At 36.9% G+C, this 21,931-nt stretch overlaps 1 pseudogene; it reads left to right on the top strand.

The window, feature by feature from the left end:
- Nucleotides 1-521: 521 nt before the first annotated feature.
- On the top strand, nt 522-2,718 carry LOC140508012 (uncharacterized protein CLBA1-like; annotated as a pseudogene).
- Nucleotides 2,719-21,931: the final 19,213 nt, after the last annotated feature.

The following is a 21,931-nucleotide window of genomic DNA, read 5'->3' as shown; positions in this document are numbered from 1 at the left end:
TCAATTCACATACAGATGATTGTACTGAGTTCAAGACACCATATTTTACAAGTGACATTAACTCTTCTAATTAATTAACTCTTATAACTCATACAACCCTCCTCTTCCTCCTCTTTCACTCCCCCTTGCCCATACCCCCAGTATCCACTCTCTCTAACCCATGCCCCCCAATGTTGCTGTCTCTCCAGTCTAACTTCATGTATTCTCTTTGCCAATTTTGTGGCCGAACTGAAAAAGTACCCCTATGCAGGTTCCTGAATTGAAATGTTGGACTCCCCTAGGTGGGTAGCAACCTAATTCTGTCTTTGTTTTCTTCTTTCTTGGAGACAAAGTAAGAAGTGAATGGCCTCTGAGGTCTAGTAGAACTGACTAATTGATCTTTTGCATGAGAGGTTTGTTTGTTTTAATTTAGTTTAGTTTTTAATTTCCCCTGAAGATTTCCTTGCTGAAAATACGCAGCCAATATCCTGTGACAAGAAATCCCCAAAGACAGAGAGAGCCAGTGGGATCTCCCTCAGTGACTGGTGGAAGCAGTGGAAAGGACTTCTGTGAGCAGGCACCACAAAAGAGATGGTGGAAATTATGTGCCTGGGAACAGGGGCTGTGATGAGAACAAGGGGGTGAAAATAAACCACTCTGCTCTACTATGGCTGGAAAGCAAAGCAAGAAATTTTGCTGTTTCCATTGCTGCATGAGAATCTGGCATTTCTGGCAGCAGCTACTTCATTTTGTAGAACACAGTGGCTGCTGGAGTGACTTTGAAGACTTCTGCAAGGCTTCTGACAAGTCTGACACTTTCAGCACCCTGGAAATTCTGGAGCAGTGGGCAGCACCTGTGACCTGTGGAAGTGATCCAGATTTAAATGGATATGTCACAACCTCTTACAGTTGTCTGCAGTCTGATAATTTATCCAGTAGGAAGGAACCTGCTGTTGTTTCTCCCCAGGACTGTCTCAACTATGAGATTTGTCTTTTAAAAAGTATAATTAAAACAAATAACCTGGGATATTTTCAAATTACACTATTTTCTAGACAAATACAAAGAAGAAAATATTAGCTGCAGACCTGTAAAGAAGCACTTATTCTCTGACTCCCAAAAACTCTGGACTCCAAGATGAAGACAGTACAGCTACTTCAAGATGCCTCTAGAGTAAAGCTTATTGCCAAGACAATTTCTTACTTGTATTTGGAATAGATTCTGTTCAAAGAGATCATTCAGGAAATAAGAAGAACATTCTGAAAGATTTGGACTTGAAAGAGAATGAAGAGTTAACAGAAGTACAGACAGTTCAGCTTTAAGTAAATTTGCTTTACTCAGTTTAGACTTTAATTACAGAATTCTGAAAGAAATTCACAGTAAAAACACCCCACTATGATAAATGTACTACACAGTACTAAGCTCTCTCTCAACTCCTGCTCCTCTGCTCAGTACTCTGAGGCCTCCGCCCAAAAGAATACCCCCTCCAAGTGAAAGCAGAAGAAGGGATAGGCATAAAAACTGCCTCCTAACAGCTGAGGAATAGGGTCTTCCTTTGAGACCTCCAGTACTGAGAGTACTTTGCCCACTTAGCTCATCTACTTCATGTCTGGCACCCCTCCCCCTGGAGAGATCTTCCTTTGGATGCCTGGTGTTGGCCCCCAGCCCCATGTGCTCTTCCTCCTCCTGTTCTCAATTCTCAGCGTCCTTGAACTACTTGCAGAGGCTACTCCATCCACAAGCGCATGGTCTCTTTCCTACTTCCCATCCTCTCTCCCTTCTTTCCCCAGGACAGTTGGCAAATTTGTATTATGTAACAATCATGTTAGAGATCTGCTCAGTGATCCACTTACACAAAGTGATAACTCTCTGTAGATGGTTTTAATCTTAATAATTGTAAGGCACTAATTCAAACCAAACTCTCTGAATCCTCAGCTCCCCAGCATAGCAGCCTGTTTATGTACAACTTGTTTTTGAAGTAGACTCCTTCTCGTGGAAATATGCAATACAAAACAATTCCAAGAAAGAAAGTAAAAACATTTTACTTCCCAGAATCTAAAAATAAAAGAACTTTAATAGCTATGTTTATTAAAGAAAAAAATACTTCTTGTCTTTGAAGAAAATTTTGCATTTTGCTATTGATTTGGTACTGGAAACTGGAAATGATAGATATCTTTAAAATGACAAAACAGAAACTCTCAGTTGTGTTTTCCTATGGCTACCAGTTCGCATTTGAATTAGTCATGGAGAAAAATGGAAACTTTTCTTTGAAGAACTTGCTCTCCATTTTTAAATGTTCTGGTCACCCCCAATTGGCCACTAACAAATAAAGGCTTCTTGTACAAAGTTTTATTTAGTTTTCTTGTCAACAAATGTATAGGCAAAGCCTTGGAAAGGAAAGTATTAATTTAAAGCTTAAGGATGCTACATATTGCTTTAACAAAACTATTGGACCCCTGCACTCAGGTAACTATTAGAGATGCAAGCATTGGTAGCTTGACTCTGGGTCTCATTCTATGGTAACTGCACGTATGATGATCACAAATGACTGAGGAAAAAAAACAACTCTTCTTTAGATGGCTCTTGAATGTCTTGACTCATTTGTTGATGGTTTGTTGATGACTAAACATTCTAAGGAAAAGTTCCAACTATGACTAGTTGTCCCAAAATGTGAATATTTTTAGTGTCAACCTGTTCTGCATACCTGTTTTCTTTATTTTCAGGTGACATACTATGGCTAAGCCAGGGCAATGTCCCTCTGGAGATGTCTGCTTACTTCCTATGACTTCTTTTTTGGAATATGTTAAAATATTGTACAGAAAAGGTTAAAAATGTATTCTAACTAAAAGATGAGGGAAAACCTAAAGGCATCATCCCAAAGTATCTTAATCATAAGTTGAGCTGTTTTTCTTTTTTTTTTTAATTTATTTATTTAACTTTTAACATTCATTTTCACAAAATTTTGGGTTCCAAATTTTCTCTCCTTTTGTCCCCACCCCTCACCCCAAAACACCGAGCATTCTAATTGCCCCTATCACCAATTTGCTCTCTCTTCTATCATCCCTCTCTGCCCTTGTCTCCATCTTCTCTTTTGTCCTATAAGGTCAGATAACTTTCTATATCCCTTTACCTGCATTTCTTATTTCCTAGTGGCAAGAACAGTACTCGACAGTTGTTCATAAAACTTTGAGTTCCAACTTCTCTTCATCCCTCCGTCTCCATCCCTTCCCTTTGGAAGGCAAGAAATTCAATATAGGCCAAATCTGTGTAGTTTTGCAAATGACTTCCATAATAGTCGTATTGTGTAAGACTAACTATATTTCCTTCCATCCTATCCTGTCCCCCATTACTTCTATTCTCTCTTTTGATCCTGTCCCTCCCCATGAGTGTTGACCTCAAATTGCTCCCTCCTCCCCATGCCCTCCCTTCCATCATCCCCCCACCCTACTTATCCCCTTATCCCCCAGTTTCCTGTATTGTAAGATAGGTTTTCATACCAAAATAAGTGTGCATTTTATTCCTTCCTTTAGTGGAATGTGATGAGAGTAAACTTCATGTTTTTCTCTCACCTCCCCTCTTTTTCCCTCCACTAATAAGTCTTTTGCTTGCCTCATTTATGAGAGATAATTTGCCCCATTCCATTTCTCCCTTTCTCCTCCCAATATATTTCTCTCTCACTGCTTGATTTCATTTTTTTAAGATATGATCCCATCCTCTTCAATTCACTCTGTGCACTCTGTCTCTATGTGTGTGTGCGTGTGTGTGTGCATGTGTGTGTGTGTGTGTGTGTGTGTGTGTGTGTGTAATTCCACCTAGTACCCAGATACTGAATAGTTTCAAGAGTTACAAATATTGTCTTTCCACGTAGGAATGTAAACAGTTCAACTTCAGCAAGTCCCTTAAGACTTCTCTTTGCTGTTTACCTTTTCATTCTTCTCTTCATTCCTGTGTTTGAAAGTCAAATTTTCTTCTCAGCTCTGGTCTTTTCATCAAGAATGCTTGAAAGTCTTCTATTTCATTGAAAGACCAATTTTTCCCCTGAAGTATTATACTCAGTTTTGCTGGATAGGTGATTCTTGATTTTAGTCCTAGTTCCTTTGATTTCTGGAATATCCTATTCCATGCCCTTCGATCCCTTAATGTAGAAGCTGCTAGATCTTGTGTTATCCTGATTGTATTTCCACAATACTTGAATTGTTTCTTTCTAGCTGCTTGCAATATTTTCTCCTTGACCTGGGAACTCTGGAATTTGGCCACAATATTCCTAGGAGTTTCTCTTTTTGGATCTCTTTCAGGCAGTGTTCTGTGGATTCCTTGAATACTTATTTTGCCCTCTGGTTCTAGAATATCAGGGCAGTTTTCCTTGATAATTTCATGAAAGATGATGTCTAGGCTCTTTTTTTGATCATGGCTTTCAGGTAGTCCCATAATTTTTAAATTGTCTCTCCTGGATCTATTTTCCAGGTCAGTTGTTTTTCCAATGAGATATTTCACATTATCTTCCATTTTTTAATTCTTTTGGTTTTGTTTTGTGATTTCTTGGTTTCTCTTAAAGTCATTGGCCTCCATCTATTCCATTCTAATTTTGAAAGAACTATTTTCTTCAGTGAGCTTTTGAAGCTCCTTTTCCATTTGGCTAATTCTGCTTTTGAAAGCATTCTTCTCCTCATTGGCTTTTTGAACCTCTTTTGCCAATTGAGTTAGCCCATTTTTCAAGGTGTTATTTTCTTCAGCATTTTTTTGGGTCTCCTTTAGCAGAGTGCTGACCTGCTGTTCATGCTTTACCTGCATGTCTCTCATTTCTCTTCCCAGTTTTTCCTCCACCTCTCTAACTTGATTTTCAAAATCCTTTTTGAGCTCTTCCATGGCCTGAGCCCATTGAGTGGGCTGGGATACAGAAGCCTTGACTTCTGTGTCTTTCCATGATGGTAAGCATTGTTCTTCCTCATCAGAAAGGAAGGGAGGAAATACCTGTTCACCAAGAAAGTAACCTTCTATAGTCTTATTTTTTTCCCTTTTCTGGGCATTTACCCAGCCAGTGACTTGACTTCTGAGTATTCTCTTCACACCCACTTTTCCCCCAGATCCTCCCAGCCAGTGCTTGGGGTCTGAGATTCAAATGCTGCTTCCCAGCCTCAGGGCTTTGGGTGGGGGTGGGGCTGCTATTCAGTGTGAGATCAATTTCAGGTACTCAGGTGGGGGCAGGGCCGCCTCACTGGCTCAGTTCCCTTGGGGGTTTATGTGGAAACCTTCAACAATGGATCCAGGCTCCTGGCTGCTTGGGGAGCCCAGGACTGCTCCCATCTCTGCTGCTGCCTCCCGAGGGGGCCCGAGCCACGAGGATACCCCACTCCTCTGTTGGCCACCCAAAAAGACTCTCTCACTCACCCCCAGCACCTGTGGGTGGAGGGACCCACTTGGCTGCTGGAGATTCTGTCCCTGAAGCCTGCTCGGATCTGCTCCTCTTGGTGCCATGCAGCCATGGCAGGGCTGGGCTCGGCTCCTGGTCCAGTGCGACGGACCTTTCACATCACGTCTCTGTGGAACAGAAATCTCATCCGCTCCATTGTTCTGTGACTTCTGCTGCTCCAGAATTTGTTGCTCCAGAATCTTTTTTACAGATATTTTATGGGCTGTGGGTTCGGAGCTAGTGTATGTGCATCTTTCTATTCCGCCATCTTGGCTCTGCCCTGAGCTGTTTTTCCCTAAAATAATGTGCTTGGTCTTTGAGATACCTCGATCTTCTATTTGGACATAAAATTCAGTGCTGTGTGTTTGTACACCTAACAGAATAACTTGCCATTTTCCTATGTAACTGCTGATTTTGACAAAGCAGCACCCCTGGGCAGGAGTTTTATTCCATTTTAAACTTTGTTTTATGGAACATCCAAAGGAAAACTTTCTCCATGTTTTCACTGAAGAATTTATGCCTTTTTAAAAATGTCAAGAGTCAACAAATCCACATTGACTTTTGTCACATTTTATCAAATAAAGTTCCTAGGATCCAAAAAAACCAAAATAAAACAAACAAAAAAAAGAAGTCAAATGACATTAACAAATTGGAACCTATCCAGAAGAGGGCAAACAGAAAATGAGACAATTAGAAATACTTCTTTATGAATCTTTGTGCTCAATGTTTGGTAAATTTTCCTAAAATTTAAAACTATTAAAATGCATTGGTTGCTTTAAGAATAGGGAGGCAATCACTTGCTGAGGATGTTATAGAAGGATCTGTTGTTCCAATATGAATTAGACTATATGACCTCTCAGAATCTATAATTCTATGAGCATTTTGCTTAGGCTAAGGTCATATAGTGATCCTATTAGGCTGTCAGCTCCTTTGGGAGCAAGCATCTTTATTATGCATTTCTTTGTAGTCCTGGTGCTAAGCACAGCAATTGACATGAGCGTTTAATAGATGCTTCTTGAGTTGTCCTGTCACAAAGAGGAAGCTCCTTTAGAGTCATTTTTTGAATTTACAATTTATGTGCAATGATGAAAGAGATCTGTATTGATGACTCTGACTTGGGTTTAGATTTAGATCAGACACTAACCTCTGTAGACCTCATTTAACCTCTGTAGAACTCCATTTCCTCTTCTGTCTCTGTCTCTGTCTCTGTCTCTGTCTCTCTCTCTGTCTCTCACTCTCCCTCTCTGTCTCTCCCTCTCTGTCTCTCCTTCTCTGTCTCCTCTGTCTCTGTCTCTCTGTCTCTCTCTCTCTGTATCTGTGCAGTTGGTGAGTAGATGAGCATTTGGTTCGATAACTTCTAAGATTCCCTCTAAATTCTAACACTCTATGATTGTATATATAGATGGAGGTCATCCATGGCTGCGTCAGTTGCTTTCTGGGAATCCAACATGCTAGTGTGAGTAGGGATTGAGAGAGGTATATGCCGAGTTATACTGCCCATATATGCTAGTCCTCATTGTATAATTTTATCAGATTTATTTTGAATATTTAGAATGATACTGTTAATTTGTAAGTGAATTTATATAATTTTGAGATATTGAAGTGAAGGTAATTCTTTCTGGATCTACCATGATAAACTGTTCAATCTGAGCTAAGTTGTGCAGTATCTCTGTGTCCAAAACTTTCTCTGAAAAATGAGAGACTTACTAAATTCTTTAGTAATAACATTTAAAACAAATATTACTTTTTTTTTGAGGTAGCCTCTCCTTTGCAATGCACTGTTTTTTTCATTGGATATCTTTTCATGCTTAACACTATCTCTTCTGAAATCTATGTTCAAAAGCTTTCAAGTTATAAACTTCCACATTCTATTTTTTCAGGTGAATTGAGTCACATTGGCCCTTTTTCAGACTTGAGAATTATGAAACCAGTCAGATGCATTTAACGTCCCTCCCTCTAAAACGTCTTGCCCATTCATGTTTTGTTGGGAGCCCAGTAGGTGGGCTTTTCTAGCGTGGATGCTTTTGGAGGAGTTGACTTCCAGCAATGGGGTGGGAGGCTGGTGTGCAAGTCATGTGGAGAATATTAAACCTTAGCTATTTCCTGCTTAGAAGACCTTAAGATGAAAACACATAAAGTCTGAAGAACAACTACCTAAGACCATTGTTGAAGTCTCTTCTCTCTCCTAACAGAGCCCAAGAAGCATCGAGCCAAAGGATTGTGTTTACTGTTCTGGAAGTTTCTCTCTCCTACACTGCATTCTGCCCCAACCCCCAAACCTGTCGCTGTAAGTTTCTAAACTTCTTTTTGTGAGTTAAAATATGCCCTTAATGTAAAGCCTCTTGCTTTAGCATTGCTAGTCAATCTGACTCTTCTTTCTCATTCTCAGTCATTGTAATGAAATAAGTTATAAATGTGATTCTACAATTCAACAAATTCAAATCAACGATCATTTACTAATTGCTTGCATGGTCTCTCCTCTGAAAGAGTTTACATCCTACAAATGGAGTTCTTAATTTTTTTGATCATAAAACCCTTTGGTAGCCTTTGGACTCTATCTCAGGATAAATAATTCATATTCAAATAACAATTAGAGTGATATATTAAAAATATTTTTAAAAGAACAAGTTTGCAGACCCAAGGTTGACAACTTCTATACTAGTGGGAAATAAATAAGTATTTAAGTCACAGACAGAGTAGTAAAAGTATGACCTTTAGGGTAAGAAAATTTGGGTTTGAGTCCTGCCTCTCACCAGGACCTTAGACAAACTGCTTCACTCCTCTGAGCCTTAGTTTCTTCATTTATAAAATGGGGGGAGACTGGTATTGGACTTGATAGACTCTGTTATCCCTTCTATCTCCACATTTAGGAACCTATGGAAAACAAATATAAAAAATTCTCCATTGAATATGGATGGTAATAATTCAAAAATTCTGATATCGAAATATTCTTTATCCCTGTAGGATTTACATTTTTAAAAATTAGATCACTGTTACTAAAAAATAAGTTTTTTTTTTTAAAAAGGCAAGGGGACTTCTTAGCACAAATTTGAGTTCATTGTGAAAAGGGCATGTGGAAATGTATCCCAGTCCTATCATCCTTCCAAGATAAAGATCTTGAGGTATCCTTTAGATACTGTAATATGCTTTGAACTTTGGCTCAAGTTATTTCCAGGAATATCCCTCATTTCCACCAGGGTAGATACCAAATAAGACAGTCTACTGCAAATCATTTGTTTAAAGTCACTAAAAGTGGGGGGCAGGAATCAGTTGACTATTTATTAAAACCAGACGATGATGTACAATGATTTGTCTGGAGCACTTCTGAGCTGGGCTGGTTTCTACTTCTTTTTGACAGCTGTACATTCTTTCATGCCTGTATTGTTTGAACTGTGTCCAATAGTGCAATCATTAAATCTTTGATAGCTGTTGTTTAAATACCAGGAAAAAATGGCATTTTGTTTTAAGTGAGAAGAGGAGATGAGTCTTGTATTACATTAAAGGAGTTATTGCTTATTAGATCATGTTCACTGGGTTTCAGTGGAGTGTTTCTGGTCATTTCCATTGTCTCCTAACACTTTTCCCACTGCACAAGTGTTGGAAATTCTATTTGCCCTTTTTACCTCTGGCATTCTCCGTGTGGCAGAGGGAAAACAGCATGAAACACCTGGCCTTATTCATATCAGTATAAACAGTTTTCAAGGGATGAAATCTTTTGAAATGCTGACTACAGAAAATGAATAAATGATTGAATGATTGCAGCAAGTACTGAGGGCTTAGTATGTACGAAGTACTATGGAAGCTCACTTTCTAATGAGTTAAGCATCACATGAAAACTTTCAGCTGCAAGTCATTTGGGAGGTTCTTAGGGTTCAGTGGCAAAGCTTCTTCTTTAATATCATTTTCACCGATAAAATCATATCAGTTTCTAATAATGAACCATTTAACGGTGCCAAAGGACTTTACTGACAAGAACTTATTTCTCTGTGTACTCAGTAGATGTAACTGTATTACCTACAGGAACAGTTGCCAGGCTATGTCTCCACAGGGGTCGCATTCCATGAGGATGGATGCAGACAACGGGGCTGGAAAGCTATTTCCAAGGATCAGAAAAAGGCAAACTGAAAAATGTTGATTCAGAAGGCTTCAAGGAACATCATTACTCAGGGGGAAAAAACTGTATTTTTTGGAGATTGATAGCCACTTGATGTTTAATGTAACAGAGCCAGGGGAATGCATAAAGGGTTATAAAAATTCAATATTTTCATTTTTAGGGCTTCAAAAACATATATGATATTAAAAATTGCTTTTCCATACCAATGCTTCATCTAAATTCTAATTCTTTACCTCTATATTGTTTTATTTTTATTCATTATGATGTGGGCATTAGATGTTTAAAAAGAACAATACTCTTTTAAAATAGATATCCTAGTGCTAGAATTCTACATTTCAAAGATATAATTTTAAAAACTTTATTTCTGGATAGAAGGTAGCATCAAATGAATAGTGATTCAAGAGGAAAGGGGAAGAGAAGGGAATAAACATTTATATAATACTTATTATATGCCAGGCACTGTACTAAACATTTTACCAATATTATCTCATTTGATCCTCATGACAATCCTGTCAGGTAGGTGCTATTATTATCCCTATTTTATAGCTGAGGAAACTGAAGTGAATAGAGTTTAAGTGACTTTCTCAGGGTCACATAGATAGTAAGTGTCTGAGATGAAAATTGAATTCAACTCTGCTTGATTTAAGACCCAGTACTCTGTCTACTAAATCACTTGCTCACCAGATTCAGGAAAAACTTTGTTCAAATCCTTCTCTGATATGTTAGCAGTGTGACCTTGGGTAAGTCACTTAAACTTTTTGCGTCTAAAGCAATGAATTACAATTATCCATCTTCATTGGTACAAAGAGTTTCCACACTAGAAGCTCCTCAAGTACATGAAATTGAAGATCTGATATTCCCTGTGTAAATTTGGACCAAAAATAGGAAAAAGCAAAATTAAAATTCTATGTAACTTCAATGCAGGGGTAATTTTAAATCCACCGTCACCAGATAATATGTACAAAGCAGTACAAAATTGTAGTTTAACCATAAATTGCCCCCCCTTTCCATCTTAACATAGCAAATGCAAAATCCAGCATCTGTGCATCTCTTTCCTTTGAAGAATTCATTTGTACAAGACTGAAATTGACATTTTTTCTTGTCAGAATACTTCAACAGTATAAAAAGGAACTTTGTCTACATGGAAACTGTAGATCTATATCGAATGATCTACATCAAATTGCCTGCTTTCTCAATGAGGGTTAGTGGGGAGGGAGGAAGGGAGAGAATGTGGAACTCAAAGCTTTAAAAATTAATGTTAAAAATTGTTTTTGCATGCAACTGGAAAATAAGATGTACAGGTAAGAAGTATATAAATTTACCTTGTCATACAGGAAAATAGAGGGCAAAAGGATGGGAGAAGGGGGGAGGTGTGAAAGAAAGGAGGACAGACTGTGTTACAATATCTCAGGTCATAAAATGTTCTGATTCATAAGACCTGTTTTAAAAAATAATGTTTTAGTTTTTTCTTACTAAGCAATCCTTTTGAATTGTTTTGGTTAGGTCAGTTCTGAGCAATATCTTAAATTGTATCTTTGTCTTCACATTAACTAAAATGCTTTATAAGACCCTCATGATACTACTGAATCAGAGAAATTTCTTTAAAACACATCTGTAATTCCCCAAAATCTTTCTGGTTACAAAAGCAAATATTTTGATGTCAGGTGACTTGAAGTAATGTGAGAAACATTTCATACTATTGTAGGTACTGGCACCTATCATGATGAAAGGGTTCTAGGGAACTTTATTCTGGTCTTCAGAGACCTCTTCAGTTTTATCTAAATCTTTACTTCCTAAGTGAACAAGGAATTGTGAATCATGACATGCAAAGACTGGTAATAATTCTGATTTGTTTTTAATTTCAATAATTTTTTTTTTTGCATCAGGCTAGCTCACAAGAGTGATAATCTACTGATTTTTGACTCAGGCTAACAGAGCCATTTAGTCACAGATTTACAGTGATAAATAAATCTCCCTGTAATCATATGGCATAGCTACCACTATTTTTTGGTGGCACTTGGGCAGAACTAGAACTTAGATGTATAGGCATGAAATATAGGAAATAAGAATCATTGGTGAAGGCAGAATATATAAAATTTGTTTATTTTCAGTTTTCAACATTCACTTCCACAAGATTTTGAATTCCAAAATTTTTCACCCACCTCTCCCCACCCCCACCCCAGGACAGCATGCACCCCATCTACACCTTCTCCCAATCTATCATTCTTTCTATCAACCTCTCCCCTTCTCCCATTCCTTTTCCCTCTATTTTCCTGTAGGGCAAGATAGATCTCTATACTCCATTGACCGTATATCTTATTTCTCAGTTGCATGCAAAATTTTTAACATTCATTTTTAAAGCTTCAGGTTTCACATTCTTTCTCTTCCTTCTTCCCTACCCACCCTCATGGAGAAAGAAAGCAGTTCAATATAGGTCATACACGTGTAGCCATGCAAAACACTTCTATAACAGTCTTGTTGCAAAAGACTAATTACATTTCCCTCTATTCTGTCCTGCCCTCCATTTATTCCATTATCTCTCTTGACCTGTCCCCACACAATAATCTTTGCTTCTGATTACCCCTTCCCCCCCAATCTGCTGTCCCTTCTATTATCTATTTTTTTTTGTCTGTTATCCCCCTATCTTCCTGCAGGGTAAAATCAATTTCCATACCCAGTTGAGTGTGTTATTCTCTCCTTAAGACAAATTCAATGAGAATAAGGATCACTTATTTCCTTTCACCTCCCCCTTCTTCCACTGTTTTGTAAAAGATCTTTCTTGCCTCTTTTATGTGAGATGATTTGCTACATTCTACCTCTCCCTTTTGCTTTCTCCTAGTACATTCCTCTCAACGGTTAATTTTATTTGTAGGTATTCTCCCTTCATATTCAGTTCATCCTGTGTCTTCTGTCTATACACACACACATACACACACACATACATACCTACACATATACATATATAATATACACATACATACATACATTTGTTTGTGTATATGTATATATGTGTGTATATATACATACATACATACATACATTCATATATATATATATTTCCTGTAACTACCCTAATACTGAGAAAGGTCTCATGAATTACAAATATCTTTCCATGTAGGAATGTAAACAGTTCAACTTTAATGAGTTCAATATGGCTTCTCTTTACTGTTTACCTTTTCACATTTCTCTGGACTGTTGTATTTGAAAGTCAAATTTTCTATTCAGCTCTGGTCTTTTCAACAAGAATGCTTGGAAGTCCTCTATTTCATTGAAATTCCATTTCCCGCACCCCCTGAAGTATTATATTCAGTTGCGCTGGGTAAGTGTTTTTTTGGTTTTAATCCTGACTCCTTTTACCTCTGGAATATCATATTCCAAGCCAATGGATCCCTTAATGTGGAAGCTACTAACTCCTGTGTTATCCTGATTATACTTCCACAATGCTTGAATTGTTTATTTCTGGCTGCTTGTAATATTTTCTCCTTAACCTGGGATCTCTGGAATTTGGCTACAATATTCCTAGGAGTCTTCCTTTTGGTCTTTCTTTCAGGAGGTGATCAGTGGATTATTTCCATTTCTTTTTACCCTCTGGTTATAGAATTTCAGGACAGTTTTCCTTGATAATTCCTTGGAAAATGATATCTAAGGTCTTTTTTTGATCATGGTTTTCAGGTAGACCAATGATTTTGAAATTACCTCTCCTAGATCTATTTTCCAGGTCAGTTGTTTTTCCAATGAGATATTTTCCATTGTCTTCTTTTTTGCCCATTCTTTTGGTTCTGTTTTATAATTCCTTGATTTCTCGTAAAATTATTAGCCTCCATTTGCTCTAATATAATTTTGCATAAATTATTTTCCTCAGTGAGATTTTGGGCCTCCTTTTCCATTTGACCAATTCTGTTTCTTAAGGCATTATTAGCCTCTTTGACTTTTTGGACCTCTTTTGTCATTTGAGTTAGTCCGTTTTTAAAGATGTTATTTTCTTCAGCATTATTTTGGGTCTTCTTTAGTCAGCTGTTGACTCTTTTATCATGATTTTCTTGCATCACTCTCATTTCTCTTCACAATTTTTCCTCTATTTCTCTTACTTGATTTTCTAAATCCTTTTTTGAGCTCTTCCATGGCCTGAGACGATTTCATAATTTTTGGAGGTTTTTGATGTAGGAGCCTTGACCTTGCTATCTTCCTCCTGTTGTATGCTTTGATATTCCTCATCCAAAAGAATGGAAGAAAATACTTTTCACTAAGAAAATAACCCTCTATAGACTTATTTATCATCCTTTTGCACATTTCTCCAGTCAATAACTTGACTTTTGAGCTTTATGGTAAGTGGAGAATGCACTACCCCACATTACAGAGGTTTTGTGCAACTGTGTTCAGAAATATCTCTAGGTGTCTATAAGTTCTCAATTCCTCCAAGGTGATATAATCAAGAGAGAGGTGATTACTCTTCTTGTGTCCTGAACTCTAGTCTGTGGGCCAACAATTTCAGAATCTCTTCAAACTTTTATACCCTGGAACTTCAAGTAGGATCCCCTCTCTGTAGCCTCCAGAAGCTCTACCATGCCAGCACTACCCCTCACTCCAGGACTGTCATTTAATAGTGTGACCCAGATAACCACTCAATTCCCCCATCATCTGTAGGCTTTGAACTGCAGAAGCAGCTACCTGCAGCAGTGGCAGCTATTACCCTGGGGTTGGGACTTGGACTAGACCATGCTCCCCTCCCATTCAGGTAAGAGAACTTTATCACTGACCTTTGAAGCTATCTGGGGCATTTGTGGATTGAGAAATCTGATAACTGGAGCAACTGCCAATGATTCAATGCCCTGAAGCCTACTCCAGTCTTATCTGTTCAGTGTGGTTCATGCTGTACTCTGAGCCTTGTGCAATAGACCCATCCTGTCAGTCTTCCAGATTGTCTTGGGCTGGAAATTTGTTTCACTCTGTTATTTTGTAACTTCTGCTGATCTAAAATACATTCCCCTAGGGAAATTGAGCTGCTGGTCAGGTTCTCAGCCCTGAGTGGCTCTTCTGGGGTGAAGAGGATAGCTAGATGGCCTGGTGGAGCTGATGGAGCCTCTGGCCAGGGAACCCTACTTGCAGATCCTGGGCAGAAAAGCTTTGGCAACTCCCAGACCAGAGTGCAGGCCAGGAGAGGAGTAAACACCTCTCCCTTGATTGTGCCACCTTGGAGGAACTGAGAACTTACAGGTCCCCAGAGTATGCCCTCCTCTTGACAAAGGACTCAAAAAGTGAAGTAACTGGCTGGAAAAATGCTCCAAAAAGGGGAAAAAAGACTATAAAAGGCTACTTTTTTGGTGAGCAGGTATTTTCTTCCATCTTTTTGAATGAGGAAGAACAACGCAAACCATCAGAGGAAGACCTTAAAGTCAAAGTTTCTGCATCCAAAACCTCCAAAGTAAATGTGCAATGGTCTCAGGCCATGGAAGAGCTCAAAAAGGATTCTGAAAATCAGATAAGAGAGGTGGAGGAAAAATTGAGAAGAGAAATGAGAGTGATGCAAGAAAATCATGAAAAGTGAGTCAACTGCTTGCTAAAGGAGACCCAAAAAAATGCTAAAGAAAATAATACCTTTCAAAACAGGCTAACTCAATTGGCAAAAGAGGTCCAAAAAGCCAATGAGGAGAAGAATGCTTTAAAAAGCAGAATTAGCCAAATGGAAAAGGAAGTTCAAAAGCTCACTGAAGAAAATAGTTCTTTAAAAATTAGAATGGAGCATATGGAAGCTAATGACTTTATGAGAAACCAAGAAATTACAAAACAAAAGCAAAAGACTGAAAAAAATAGAAGATAATGTGAAACATCTCCTTCAAAAAACTGACCTGGAAAATAGATCCAGGAGAGACAATTTAAAAATTATGGGATTACCTGAAAGCCATGATCCAAAAAGATCCTAAACATCATCTTTCATGAAATTATCAACGAAAACTGCCCAGATACTCTAGAACTAGAGGCAAAATAAATATTGAAAGAATTCATTGATCACCTCCTGAAAGAGATATGAAAAGAGAAACTCCTAGGAATATTATAGTCAAATTCTAGAGTTCCTAGATCAAAGAGAAAATATTGCAAGCAGCTAGAAAGAAATAATTTGAATATTGTGGAAATACAATCAAGATAACACAAGATCTACCAGCTTCTTCATTAAGGGATCAAAGGGCTTGGAATATGATACTTCAGAAGTCAAAGGAACTAGGATTGAAACCAAAAACCATCTACACAGCAAAGCTGAGTATAATACTTCAGGGGAAAAATGGTCATTCAATAAAATAGAGGACTTTCAAGCATTCTTGATGAAAAGACCAGAGCTGAATAGAAAATTTGACTTTCAAACACAAGAATCAAGAGAAGCATGAAAAGATAAATAGGAAAGAGAAATGATAAGGGACTTAATAAAGCTGAACTGTTTACATTCCTACATGGAAACATAATATTTGTAGTTCTTGAAACTTTTCTCAGCATTTGTGTAGTTGGATGGATTATACATACATACATACACAGACACACACACATATATACAGAGAGCACAAGGTGAGTTGAATAGGAAGGGATGATATCTAAAAAAATAAAATTAAGGGATGAGAGAGGAACATATTGAGAGGAGAAAGGGAGAAATGGAATGGGAAAAATTATCTCTCATGAAAGAGGCAAGTAAAAGCTTTTTCAATGGATGGGAAAAGGAGTAAGGTGAGAGGGAAAAAGTGAGACTTATTCTCATCACATTTGGCTTAAGGAAGGAATAATATACACAGTCAATTTGGTACTATAGGAAAGTAGGGGAGAAGGGGATAAGTGGGTTGGGAGAGATGAGAAAAGGGAGTGGAAATGAGAGGAGGAGGGAGCAATTAGAAGTAAACACTTTTGGGGAAGGACAAGGTCAAAAGAGAGAATAGAATAAATGGGAGGCAGTATAAGATGGAGGGAAATATTGTTAGTCTTACACAACATGACTGTTATGGAAGTCATCTGCATAAGTGCACATATAAAGCCTTTATTGAATTGCTTGCCTTCTCAGTGGGGATGGCTGGGGAGGGAGGAAGGGAGAGAAGTTGGAACTCAAAGTTTTAGGAACGAATGTTGAGAATTGTTTTTGCATGCAACTGAGAAATAAGAAATACGGGTAATGGGGTATAGAAATTTATCTTGCCATACAAGAAAATAGAGGAGATGGAGATAAGGGAAGGGAGGGGTATGATAGAAGGGAGGGCAGATTGAGGCAAGGAGTAATCAGAGTGCATGACATTTTGGGGTGGGGGAGGGGAGAGATTTGGAGAAAATTAGAATCTCAAAATTTTGTTGAAATGAATATTGAAAACTAAAAATAAACAAATAAACATAAAAAGACAGAAATGGCAAAATGCAAAAAGAGATACAAAAGCACACCAAAGAAAATAATGCCTTAAAACTTGAAGTTGGACAATTGGAAGCTAATGACTCCATGAAATATCAAGAAACAATAAAAACAAAGTCGACTAAATGAAAATTAAGACACTATGAAATATCTCATTGAAGAAAAAACAAGTGATCTGAAAAATAGATCAAGAGGAGAGAATTTAAGAACTATTGGATGGCTAGAAAGCCATGAATGAAGAAGCAGCATAGACATAATATTTCAAAAATTTTTCAAGGAAAACTTCCCTGACTTCTCTGAACTGGAGGGTGAAATAGAAATTGAGAGAATCCACTGAATACCAGCTGAAAGAGACCCCAAAATGAAAACTCTTGGGAATATTATTTCCCAGATTCCAAATTCCAGAGTTCCCAGTTTAAAGAGAAAATACTTCAACCAGCAAGAAATAAATTATTCAAATATCATAGAGCCACAGTTACAATTGCACAAGAGATAATAGCTACCACATTGAAGTAGCAAATTGTTGGAATATATTTCAAAAGGCAAAGGAACTAAGATATAACCAAGCATAGCTACTAAGCAAAACTGAGTATAACCTTTCAAGAGAAAAAATGTATGTTTAGTGAAATGATGGATTTTTATATCTCCCTGATAAAATGTCTAGAGATGAATAGACATTTTGACTTTCAAATACAAGACTTAAGAGAAGCAGAAAAAGACAAGAGAAATCACAAGGAACTCAATAAGGTCAAACTGTTTACCTTTCTACATGGGAAGATATAGAAAGGTAAACATATATCTTCTAAGAACTTTAACATTATTAGGGCAGTTAGAAGGATTCTATAGAGAAAGAGGATGCAGAATTGAGTTGATTATATTGGGATGATGTAAAAATCGATATGTAAGAAAGAGGGATGATTACAAGAAAGCAGAAAAGAGAGGAACAATGTGGAAATGATCTCACATAAAAGAAATGTGCGAGAAAGTTTTTACAGTGAAGAGGCAAATGCTCAGAATGGGAGCTATGTTATATCCTCACTCACATCTAACTTGGCTCAAAGAAAGAAAAATATATCTACATACTCAATTGATAATTGAAATCTATCTTACCCATCAGGGAATTAAGAAGGGAAAAGAATAAGAAAAAGGGCTTAGTAGATAAAAGTATACACAAATATAAGAAGGAAGTGATAAGAATCAAAGCATACTTTAGAGGAGAAACAGGAAGAAATGAGAGGAAAAGAAACAGAAGAAAATAGGATGGAGGAACATGCACAATTACTAATCATACTGTGGATACAAATGCAATAAAACTGAAGCAGATAGCAGAATAGATTAAAAATGAGAAACCAACAATATGTGATTTTATGAGAAAGATACTTGAAATAGAGAGCACACACTGAGTTAAAAGAGGGAGCTAGAGCAGAATCTATTATACTTCAGCTAAGGTAAAAAGAAAAGGCAAGGGTATAAATTATGATCTCAGATAAATAGATCTAGTTAAAAAGAATGGGCAGGGAAACTACATCTTACTGAAAGGAATCATAGGCAATGAAGTAATATCAATATTAAACATATATACATCAAATGATGTAGCATTCACATTCTTAAAGAAACAATTAAATGAGTTACAGGAGTAAGCAGACATTAAGACTATGTTATACTAGTAAGACTAGTAGGGGACCTCAGCTCTCCCTTATCAGAGCTAGCTAAATGTAACCATAAAATAAATATGAAAAAAGTTAAGGAGATGGATAGGATTTAAGGAAGATTAAGATTAGGGGTGAGGGAAGAATGTCTATTATCACCACTATTATGCAATATTGTACTGAAAATGTTGCCTATAACAAGACAAGAAAAATAAAATGAAGCAATGAGAATAGGTGATAAGGAAACAAAACTATCCCTCTTAGCACACAATATGATATACTTAAAGAGTTATAAAGAGTCAACTTAAAAATGGTTGAAATATTCCCCAATTGATAAATGGTCAAAGCATATGAACAGGCAATTTTCAGAGAAAGAAATTAAAGATAACTATAATCATATGAAAAAATGCTCTAAATCACTTTTGATTAGAGAGATGCAAATCAAAACTACTCTGAGGTACCATATCACACCGATAAGATTGGCAAAAATTACAGAACAGGAAAATGATAAATGTTGGAGAGGATGTGGGAGAGTTGGAACACTAATTCATTGTTGGTGGAGCTGCGGGCTCATCCAACCATTCTGGAGGGCAGTTTGGAACTATGCTTAAAGGACTACAAAAATGTGCATACCCTTTGACCCAGAAATATCACTACTAGGACTGTATCCCCAAGAGATCATAAAAATGGGAAAGGGTCCCACATGTACAAAAATATTTATAGCAGCACTCTTAGTAGTGGCCAAGAAATGGAAATAGAGGGAATGTCCATCAATTGGGGAATGGCTGAATAAATTATGGTATATGAATGTAATGGAGTACTATTGTGCCATAAGAAATGTAGAACAAGAAGACTTCAGAGAGGCCTGGAAGGACTTATATGATCTGATGCTGAGCAAAAGGAGCAGAACCAGAAGAACTTTGTGCACAGCAATGACCACAGTGTGTGAGAATTTTTTCTGGTAGACTTAGAACTTCGTAATAACGCAAGAACTTAAAAAAAATTCCCAATGGTTTTCTAAGGCAAAATGTCTTCCACATGCAGAGAAAGAACTATGGAATTCATTAGCAGAATGTAGCAGATCATGTTTGTGTGTGTGAGTGTGTGCACGTGAGCACGCACGTGTGTGTGTTATGTTTTGATTTGTTATATGATTTCTTCCATTTATTTTAGTTCGTCTACATAGCATGACTATAGTGAAAAAGTATTCAATATGAAAGTATATGTAGATCCTATATAGAATTATATGCTGTCTTGGGGAGGGAGGGGGGTGGTGGAGGGTAGGTGTGTGTGGGGGGAAATCTCAGTTTTATGGTAGTGGTTGTAGAACATTAAAAAATATATATATATAAAATAATAATTAAAAATGGTTGAAATAATATCTTTAGCAAAGTTGCAAGATACAAAATAAATAGATATGTCATAAGCATTTCTATACTACCAATAAAACCCAGCCAAAAGAGATACATAGAGAAATTCCATTCAAAATAACTGCAGACTTTATAAAATACTTGGGAGTCTATCTGCCAAGACAAATTAAGGGATTATATGAACATAATTACAAAACAACAGATCTAAACAATTGGAACAATATTTTATTACTTACTCAGTGCCATACCTATCAAACTACTGAAAAATTCTTTTATAGACTTACAAAAATAGTAACAAAATTAATGTCAAAGAAAAACAAGAAAAGAATATCAAAGGAATCAATGGAAAAAAAATGTCAAAAAGGTGTGACCTCACAGATTTATATTTCACACTGTGTTACAAAATAGTAATCAACAGAATAACCTGGTAATGGCTAAGAAATATAATGGAGCATCAGTGGAATAGATTAGGAACACAATGCACAATTGTAAATGATGACAGTCATCTACTGTTTGATAAACTGAAAGATCCAAGCTGCTGGGGTAAGAGCTCAATATTTGACAAAAATTACTAGGAAAACTGGAAACCAGTTTGGCAGAAACTAGGCCTATGCCTACATACAAAATATAACACATTCATATCAACATTAGCATTGTACACTAAGATAAGGTCAAAATAGAGGAATGATTTAGACATAAAGGATATCATAAGTAAATTAAGGAAGCATGAAAAAATGTACCTGTCTGATCTATGGATATGGCAAGAGTTTATGACCAAACAAAAATAAAGGAGATTATGGGAAGTAAAATAGAACATTTTGATTACATGACATTAAAAAGCTTTTGCATAAATAAAACTAATTCAACTAAAATTAGAAGGAAAACTGAAACTTTGTAAAAAGCGATCATTTTCATATATATGTATTATATATATACATATATATATACACACACGTATATGTATATGTATGGAGAGAACTGAGCCAAAAATTATAAATGTTCAAAAGATATGAACAGGCAGTTTTCAGAAATCAAAGCTGTTGATAGTCACATGAAAAAATGCTCTAAATAACTACTGATTAGAGCAATGTAGATTAAAACAACTCCGAGTTACCATCTCACACCTGTCAGATTGACTAAGGTGACAGAAAAGGAAAATGACAAATACTGGAGGGGATATGAAAAAATTGCGGCACTAATGCATTGTTGATAGAGTTGCAAACTAGTCAAACCACTCAGAGAACAATTTGGAACTATGTCCAACAACCTCTAAAACTGTAGTAGTAGTATTAGTAGGTCTTCATTTCAAAGAGTTAACAGAAAATGGAAAAGAATCTATTTATACATAAATATTTATAGCAGTTCTTTTTGTGGTGGCAAAGAATTGGAAATTGAGGAGATGCCTATCAGTTTAGGAATGTCTGAACAAATAATTGCATATGGTTGTGATGGAATGCTATTGTACTAAAAGAAATGATGAGCAGGATTCTTTTAGAAAACCCTGGAAAGGCTTACATAAAGTGATGCAAAGTGATGTGAGCAGAACAAGGCCAACATTGGACACGCAACAGCAGTGTCATAAGAATTATCAACAGTGAAAGACTTAGCTACTCTGATCAAGACAATGTATAACCCCAATCAAATTACTTGTTTTCTCAAGCAGATGAGAGAGCAGGAGCAAGGGAGAGAATTAGGAATGAAATTTTTCAAAATGTTTGTTAAAGTTTTATTTGTATTTGAGAAATATCTAAGGAAATAAATAAAAATAAAAAGTACCATTTGTTTATATCCTTGTTTCCATTCTCCCTAGGGACTTTCTGTGTGCATGGAGAGAGTGTGCCCCAAAACAGAGGGGATTGTTAACTGTAACTATAACTTCTCTATTAATCTATTTTCTTAAAGCTAATTAATGCAAGACAATTGATTGATAATGGGGAACACACAAGAGGGAGGTTCATTCATTACAGTGTTTGAAACCCTAAACCCTTTACTCACAATTCTGAGTGTTATAGTGATCAGCTACTTGCTAGGATGCC

Source organism: Notamacropus eugenii, chromosome 5, assembly GCF_028372415.1.
Source record: "Notamacropus eugenii isolate mMacEug1 chromosome 5, mMacEug1.pri_v2, whole genome shotgun sequence".
Taxonomy (NCBI): Eukaryota; Metazoa; Chordata; class Mammalia; order Diprotodontia; family Macropodidae; genus Notamacropus; species Notamacropus eugenii.
Note: the sequence above shows the minus strand (reverse complement) of the source record. Positions and strands in the feature narration are given on the sequence as shown.